Source organism: Dreissena polymorpha, chromosome 1, assembly GCF_020536995.1.
Source record: "Dreissena polymorpha isolate Duluth1 chromosome 1, UMN_Dpol_1.0, whole genome shotgun sequence".
Lineage (NCBI taxonomy): Eukaryota > Metazoa > Mollusca > Bivalvia > Myida > Dreissenidae > Dreissena > Dreissena polymorpha.
In genome coordinates, this window is record NC_068355.1 from 54,888,800 (window position 1) to 54,897,116 (window position 8,317).

Below are 8,317 nucleotides of genomic sequence, written 5' to 3' on the forward strand. Positions count from 1 at the left end.
CTTAGAAAATCTGAACCACGAGCCTTGGCGAGTGGTTCAGATTTTCGTGCCAAGCAAGATAAACTTTGCTTTATTCGGCACCGACCTAGTATTCGATTTATCCCATCAATTTTCTTAGTCGTAAATTATTTCTTTAAAAATAGAATATGAAAATCGAACTAGACGGAAAATCCCAAAGATATTTAAAGCAAACATTGTTTCATTATTTTAATCGTGTCGAGCCTAATACATTACAAAAAGATCAGTAACTAACCTGTTTTTCTGTTTATCATACCACTACGTCGCCGATTTTTAAGAAATAATGAAAAAAATACACTAAACAACTGCATGTTTAGCGTGAAACAACATGCATTGTGTCGTATGACGTGTTAATAATGACGTCACGAGTACGCGCACTTTATATTTGTAAATAATGTTTATTTGCTTTTTGAGTTGAATTATGTGTTGAAAATATATTACATCTTGGTATCAAATTGTTTGTTTTGTTGAATCTGATTCGATTTTACTAAAAATGATAACTTTATAGTTGATTCCGAGTAATATGAACATTTTTCGCCGCGCGTGACATCTATATTTCAGCACTGCTGAAATAGAGGAAAATTTATTCCACAGTGGTTTATTTCGACAATGCACGTCTGATGATGGGATAAAAATGTTTTCTGAATTACGCTACCTAACAGAGCGACTCTGGTCCCTGGCCGTCTTTACCTTATATGGTAATCATAACCATATATGTCACAACACAAACATCTATAAATAAACGTTATGAATGAGTGTAATATGACCATATATGAAGAAAGCGTAATCAAATAACGTGCGAGGGGTACCGAATGGAGAAACAAGAAAAAAACATCGTTGGAATAATCTCCCCTTTTGATTGCACACGAGCTTTCAAACGGTTGAGATCCGGTATTGTATACGTTTGGGACATTGTTTTGAGATCAAGAAGTCATTTCGGCGCTTATATATTTCAGTTTTGTTTTTGAACTTGCAATAGCTATCTTTTAATTGTGATTTGGTGTATTTCGACGTTGTAAAGTGTATAATTCAAAGTGGCATTCATTTTCGCGACCAAGTCCTAGTAACTCGGTGTGAGTGAACGAAGGATTTGTGTTTACGTTTCACCTTAAGTTCAACTGTGCGTTTTATTACCCATTTTGTGATCTATTAAAAACACGTGCTTCGCGCATTTGGACACTTACAGTGTGTTTTACACTAGTGCAATAATTGACGCTTTTGATGTGTTTATAGTGACTGTGTGATATTTGCATTGATTGAACACTTACCAGTGGATTGCAATTTTGAGTGACACTTTAATACTATTTATTAAAACACAGGTGCTTCGCGCATTTGGACACATTCAGTGTGTTACACACTAGTGCAATAATTGACACTTTTGACATGTTCATAGTGATATTTGCACTGAACACTGACCAGTGTATTGCAATTTTGACACTTATTGATTATTGAAAACTAGTGCTTTTTAACTTGTGTGACCTTTATTTTTATTAAAGCGTGATTGATCTGTTTTGTTTATATTCTTTTTGTGTAGTTAGATACACATAAGACAAGTTTAGTCGTCCTTATTAGTCTTGTTGCAATAGTATTGTTAAGGTAGTATTTGGATTGTTAAGACTTGTCTTTTTATAATTAGTAGATTTATTACGCAGGCTCTTTTGAACAGGATGCAGTGTTGTGTCAGGAAGCATTTTCCTTTTATTTTTTCAGGTGCCCAAGACAGGAGAAAAGTGAACCGTATTGCTGGGGACTCCAATGCTCATCGGATTAAGGATATTCTTCCTGATGATATAGCTGTCAAATGCCTGCCAATCTCTGATGAGAATATGTAATGACAATGGTATAGAACAGTAATTACAGTTTCAGGTTTGTTTCTATTAATGGCATCACATGTACACATTTTTCTAAACGTTAAAACGAAATGATTAATGAAATAAACAAAAGGTTACCGTTTAAACGGTATCCATATGTCAGTTATAAAAGCGTCATTGACATCGCATTTCCAAACTGAAAGTAATGATTATTTCCAGAAGTTATATTCAGATCATAACCCATTTGGGCAATGACGTCATATTAAAACCAACTGTTCTTGCCGTTGTTGAGTCATTGGGTACACATTTTCTACTTACATGCCGTAGTATTTTATAACAAAGACAAATAAATATTGATCCCACATTTCTTCAATAAGACTACACCTGTGTAAATTTTTTATTGTTTTCTACCTAACAAGATGTACATAAAAACGAGTATCTGTTTATTAAATTAAAAATGAATGCGGATGAATAAATGTCGGAAAAAATTTCCTCATGCACGTTGTGCTGACGCGCGTCAAATGTTCAAGACAATTCGGGGAATGATCATGCAACAAATAGCTGGAAAATTTTCCCGAGCACTTTGTGCCGACGTGTGTCAAATATTCAAGCTGTCTAGGTCGTACATGGTGTTTTGTTATGTTTACGCTGTTGTGAATAAGGGCCATCTGGCACACATGATACAAATGTATACCAGTCTTTTTTTAACAGCTTTTAATAAGTTTTGCAACATTGTAACGTAATGAACTAAAATGGATTATGTTGATATCAACAGTCGTTTAAATGTTTACTGTTTTTGTAAACATTTTTGAGAAAACACGAAATGCCACCATTTAAACGTGATACTCATAGTTTCTATAAATGATGTAATTATTTCATTTCTTTATACTTAAACAGTTCAAATGTAAAGTCCTAAGCTTCGTATGATTACAGTATTTGTCATCAATATAAAGTTAAACTTATTATGCTCTTGTGCAATGATTGGCATCATTGCGTTTTCTAACTAATTTGCATGGTTATATATTTTATTTAAGCGTGTGGAATATTTTACAGATTGTAGGGAATTGTTATTGCAAACTTTTCATTTTAATCTTGAGGCAAAGCATGAATTTTCCTTGTGTATTCATTCATGTATATTTGTGATTTATTTACACAGACATTCGCCAACTCTGTTTTCAAAGGTGCCAAATTTTCTTGTGATCGTTTTCGCCATGCATTGTTGAGAGACTTGCGGAAGATGGATGTTCAACAGCTGTATCTTCATCTAGGCTCAAATGACATTCTTACGAATGAAGCGGTGTTTTACCGGTACATATACAATTATAAAAAAAAGCTTTGATATTTAAATTTAATGTAGTTGTTTCCCATAACTATATAAATTTGCAAAACTAACATTTTACATGGTTTATTCCTCAATGAGTCATGGAAACTTGCAATCATTTTAGAAGTGTTATCTAGTTTCTAATTTATAAATAAAGCATTTCACAATATTTTCTATTATCCATGTTAATTTGACATTTTATGCTCCCCCAAAAAATTTGGGGGGGAGCATATAGTCGCCGCTTCGTCAGTCCGTCTGTCCGTCCGTGAACAATTTTTGTCCGGGCTATTTCTCAGCAACTAAAGGCCGAAATTCAATGAAACTTAATGGGAAGCTTCACTATTAAGAGGAAATGTGCATATTATCAGCGGGTTTTGGTCGGATGATTTGTCACAGAGTTATGGCCCTTTTAATTTTTTTATTAACTGTACATATAGTGCAATTCTTGTCAGGGCTATTTCTCAGCAATTACTGACCGGAATTCAATGAAACTTTATGGGAAGATTTACTACCTAAAGGAGATGTGCATATTATCAGCGGGTTCTGGTCGGATGATTTTTCACAGAGTTATGGCCCTTTGAAATTTTCCATTTACTGTACATATAGTGCAATTCTTGTCCGGGCTATTTCTCAGCAACTAATGACTGGAATTCAATGAAACTTTATGGGAAGCATCACTACCAAGAGGAGATGTGCATATTATCAGCGGGTTCTGGTCGGATGATTTTTCACAGAGTTATGACCCTTTGAAATTTTCCATTGTACATATAGAGCAATTCTTGTCCGAGCAATTTCTCAGCAACTAATGACGGGAATTCAATGAAACTTTATGGGAAGCTTCACTACCAACAGGAGATGTGCATATTATCAGCCGGTTCTCGTCGGATGATTTTCCACAGAGTTATGGCCATTTGAAATTTTCCATTGTACATATAGTGCAATTCTTGTCCGAGATATTTCTCAGCAACTTATTACATGAATTCAATGAAATTTTATGGGAAGCTTCACTACCAACAGGAGATGTGCATATTATAAGCCGGTTATGGTCGGATGATTTTTCACAGAGTTATGGCCCTTTGAAATTTTCTAATAACTGTACATATAGTGCAATTCTTGTCCGGGCTATTTCTCCCCAACTACTGACTGGAATACAATGAAGCTTTATGGGAAGCTTAACTACCTTGAGGAGATGCGCATGTTATTAGTGGGTTCTGGTTAGATGATTTATTTACAGAGTTATGGCCCTTTGAAATTTTTAAGTTACTAAACCATCCATTGTATTATTTTGTCCAAAGTTATGCCCCTCAAGACGTTTCCTTTTATCTGAATATATAGGGCAATATTGTGACAAAAAAACCTTTGTGGAGCATCACCCGTCTCAAACGGTTTCTTGTTTCATTATTTGCTGTCTAAAATTAATTTTACATGAAATAGCAAATGTTTTATTTATGCGCATAATATTAACAATATAATTATACATATTTGTTTATGTAACTATTTTGATAGGTAAGTCAGTCTGCAAAGAAAAAGAACACATTTGTATATATTTTACTCCACATTTTTTATGCCCCCTTTCGAAGAAAAGAGGGTATATAGTTTTCGCACTGTCTGTCTGTCTGTCACACTTTTCTTGTCCGCTCTCTAATTCAAATAGTTTTCATCTGATCTTTACCAAACTTGGTCAGAAGTTGTATCTAGGCAATATCTAGGTCAAGCTCGAATATGGGCCATGCCGGGTCAAAAACTAGACCATGGGGTCACTTAGTGCATTTTAAGGTTTAAGCATGGTGTCTGCTCTCTAATTGAAGTAGTTTTCATCTGATCTTTACCAAACTTGGTCAGAAGTTGTATCAAGACAACATCTAGGTCATGTTCGAATATGGGTCATGCCGGGTCAAAAACTAGGTCACAGGGTCACTAAGTGCATTTCAAGGATTAAGTATGGTGTCCGCTCTCTAGTTTGGGACTTATTTTGCATTTCTAAATTAACGTTTTTTATGCCGCCAACGGAGGGCATATAGTGATCGCACTGTCCTTCCGTCTGTTTATCTGATGTCTGTCTGTCCGTCTGTCACACTTTGTGCTTAGGTTTCGAAAAATGCTCATAACTTCTTTTGTCGCTTCAGATGTAACATTCATAATTGATATGCATGTGTACATGGACAAGGCCTTTCCATACGCACACAAATTTTTACCCCATGACCTTGACCTTAGGGTCCGTGTTTAGGGTTCAAAAAATGCATTCAGATTTCGAAAAATGCTCATAATTTCTATCAAAGCATTTATTGGGGGCATACGTCATCCTATGGAGACAGATCTTGTTTAACAATTTAATTGAAAATAATATGTTGTCAACATGAAGTGTATATATGCAAGATCACATTCCCAGTGACAACAACTCTTTAATTGATGACTGTATTTTAGCTGGACTATTATATATGAAATATATATAGTGGAGCTATCCTACTCACCCCAGCGTTGGCGTTTCCGTGAGCGTGCAAATGTTAAAGTTTGCGTACTACTTCAAATATTTTCAATGTCCATTGACATATTGCTTTCATATATTGCATACTTGTTTACCAACATGACCTTTAACCTACAAACAAGAGCAGACCACTTAATCAAGCATTTTGATAGAATTACGGCCCCTTTTATACTCAGAATATGCATATCATTGATAAATCTATGTTAAAGTTTGCGTACTACCCCAAATATTTCCTATGTCCTTTGACATATTGCTATTATATTTTGCATACTTGTTTACCAACATGACCCCAACCTATAAACAAGATTAGACCACTGAATCAAGCATTTTGATAGAATTATGGCCCCTTTTTTACTTTGAGAATTGGACATTTTGCTTAAATTCACATAACTTCTTTATTTATGATTAGATTTTATGAATACTTTGACAAAACAACACTTACCTGAATACCACAATGGATTCCACCCGTGCAATACCAGTGCTCCAGCTAGGCCAAAATCGAAGGGCGCCCCGCCCTGCCCTCCCGAACCTCCGCCCTGACCTTCCTAGGGCCCCCCCTGCCCTTAAATTTTTTTTATTTTTTAAAAATTTTTTTTTACATATGATGATTAATAAATCTCTTATTAAAATACATTGTAATTAATTTATTCCTCATTGTAGTAATTAAATTTGAATTGTTTAATGACAATGGGAATAATTTATTCTTACAATTATTGATAACACATAAATTAACATGCATGAGGAAGCATTCTCGAAACGCCTGCGCGCTCGAAAGTGCCCTTTTGACAAAATACTGCGCGTCCAAAGTGCCCTTTTGACAAAAAATCCCCCTGCCCTTTTTAAATCCTAGCTGCAGCACTGCAATACCCCACGCCCCAACCCAGAATCCCTGCCCCCCCCCCACCCCCCCCCCCCCAAATTTTTTTGTTTTCCTTTTTTTTATTTTTGAAAGATCGTCAGATCGTCTAATAAATGACCACACCCCATGTTATACCCCCCTCTCAACCCCCCTACCCCCTCCCCAAATTTTTATTTTTTTTTCCTTTTTTTATTTTTGAAAGATCATCTAATAAATTATTGAATATGAACAATTTCCCCATGATGGCTTACGTTATACTGTCAAGCACTCGAATAGTCGAGGGCGCTGTCCTCTGACAGCTCTTGTTATCTATTTTTATTAATGAAAATGATTGTATTGAAATAATTTCAGAGATGTAGCTGACTTGTGCGATTTGGTGCATCAGGTCAGTCCAGACACTGAGGTTGTCTTTTGCAAAGTTTTCTGAATAAAATACATTGAATTTAGTGGTTTGATAAAAATAGAAAATGCCCAGAGCCAGTAGCACTGACACTTGCAGTGTGATATAAGAAATGGCAAAAATATTTTGAACCTTCTCCCATAACAGATATCTCCCTGTTAGCTAACAAACGTTTTTTTGACTGATAGTTCAGTCACATAAATGTGAGGGGACTGTCAGGATGTTTTTTTTCAAAATAATAATTATTGATTAAGTGATAAGAAAATATTGAAATTGTGTTCATTGTTATTTGAACTAACTTTAAGAAAGTATTGAAATTGTGTACATTGTTATTTGAACTAACTTGCTTACATTACGTGCATTTCAAGGATTAAGTATGGTGTCCGCTCTCTAGTTTGGGACTTATTTTGCATTTCTGGATTAACTTTTTTTATGCCGCCGAAGGAGGGCATATAGTGATCGAACTGTCCTTCTGTCTGTTTGTCTGATGTCTGTCTGTCCGTCACACTTTGTGTTTAGGTTTCGAAAAATGCTCATAACTTCTTTTGTCGCTTCAGATGTAACATTCATATTTGATATGCATGTGTATATGGACAAGGCCTTTCCATACCCACACAAATTTTTACCCCATGACCTTGACCTTAGGTTCCGCGTTTAGGGTTCGAAAAATGCTCATAATTTCTATCAAAGCATTTATTGGGGGCATACGTCATCCTATGGAGACAGCTCTTGTTTAACAATTTAAATGAAAATAATATATATGTTTTCTTATCTAAGTTAATGTCAAAGTTCTTGTTTAGTAGGTATTTATTGGTTAAAATGATGAAAAATAAATGTTAAATATATTTTTATGTTTCACAAAGTTTTATATTTAAAGGAGGCGCACAATCGGTGTCCAGAATGCAGGGTTGTTTGCTCCAACGAAGACGCTTTGCTGAGCAACTTCTGCAGTCGCCACATCAAGCAACCAGAGACTGGAAAAGAGAGTAAAATTAAGCTGATAGGCTCACCAATGGTATGACTTTAAATCACTAACTTGTGTATGCTTGACAAGCATTTTATCTACAAATAAAGTAACAAAAAAAGGAGGTCAACACATGCACTTTCCCATATAATGCTTTCTGTATCTTTTAGCAACTAATGACACGATTTTGTGTTGACATACTCAATATGATAGTTATAGCCCTATATAACTGGTATGTTCATTTTAGTTAATCTTTCTATTTTATTAAACCTGTTTGTTTTAGCTAGATTGCTTGAAAAACACAACCAGGATTATTTTTATGCCCCCGGATCGAAAGATCGGGGGTATATTGTTTATGGCCTGTCTGTCATTGTATGTGTCCATGTGTGTGTGTGTGTGTGTGTGTGTCCCAAAACTTTAACCAAAACTTTAACCTTCATCATAACTTTTGCAATATTG

The 8,317-nt window shown here is 35.2% G+C and overlaps 1 long non-coding RNA gene across 4 annotated transcripts; it reads left to right on the top strand.

Annotated features, from left to right (window-relative positions):
* Positions 1 to 689: 689 nt before the first annotated feature.
* Positions 690 to 7,834, top strand: LOC127881549 (uncharacterized). 4 transcript variants are annotated; one of them, XR_008050134.1, is made up of 5 exons: positions 690 to 909; positions 1,729 to 1,858; positions 2,986 to 3,137; positions 6,846 to 6,879; positions 7,772 to 7,834. It is a non-coding gene; the product is annotated as an uncharacterized LOC127881549 (long non-coding RNA). The 4 variants fall into 4 exon arrangements; XR_008050131.1 differs by having other exon boundaries at positions 692 to 909; positions 1,729 to 1,884; XR_008050135.1 differs by having other exon boundaries at positions 692 to 909; positions 3,011 to 3,137.
* Positions 7,835 to 8,317: the final 483 nt, after the last annotated feature.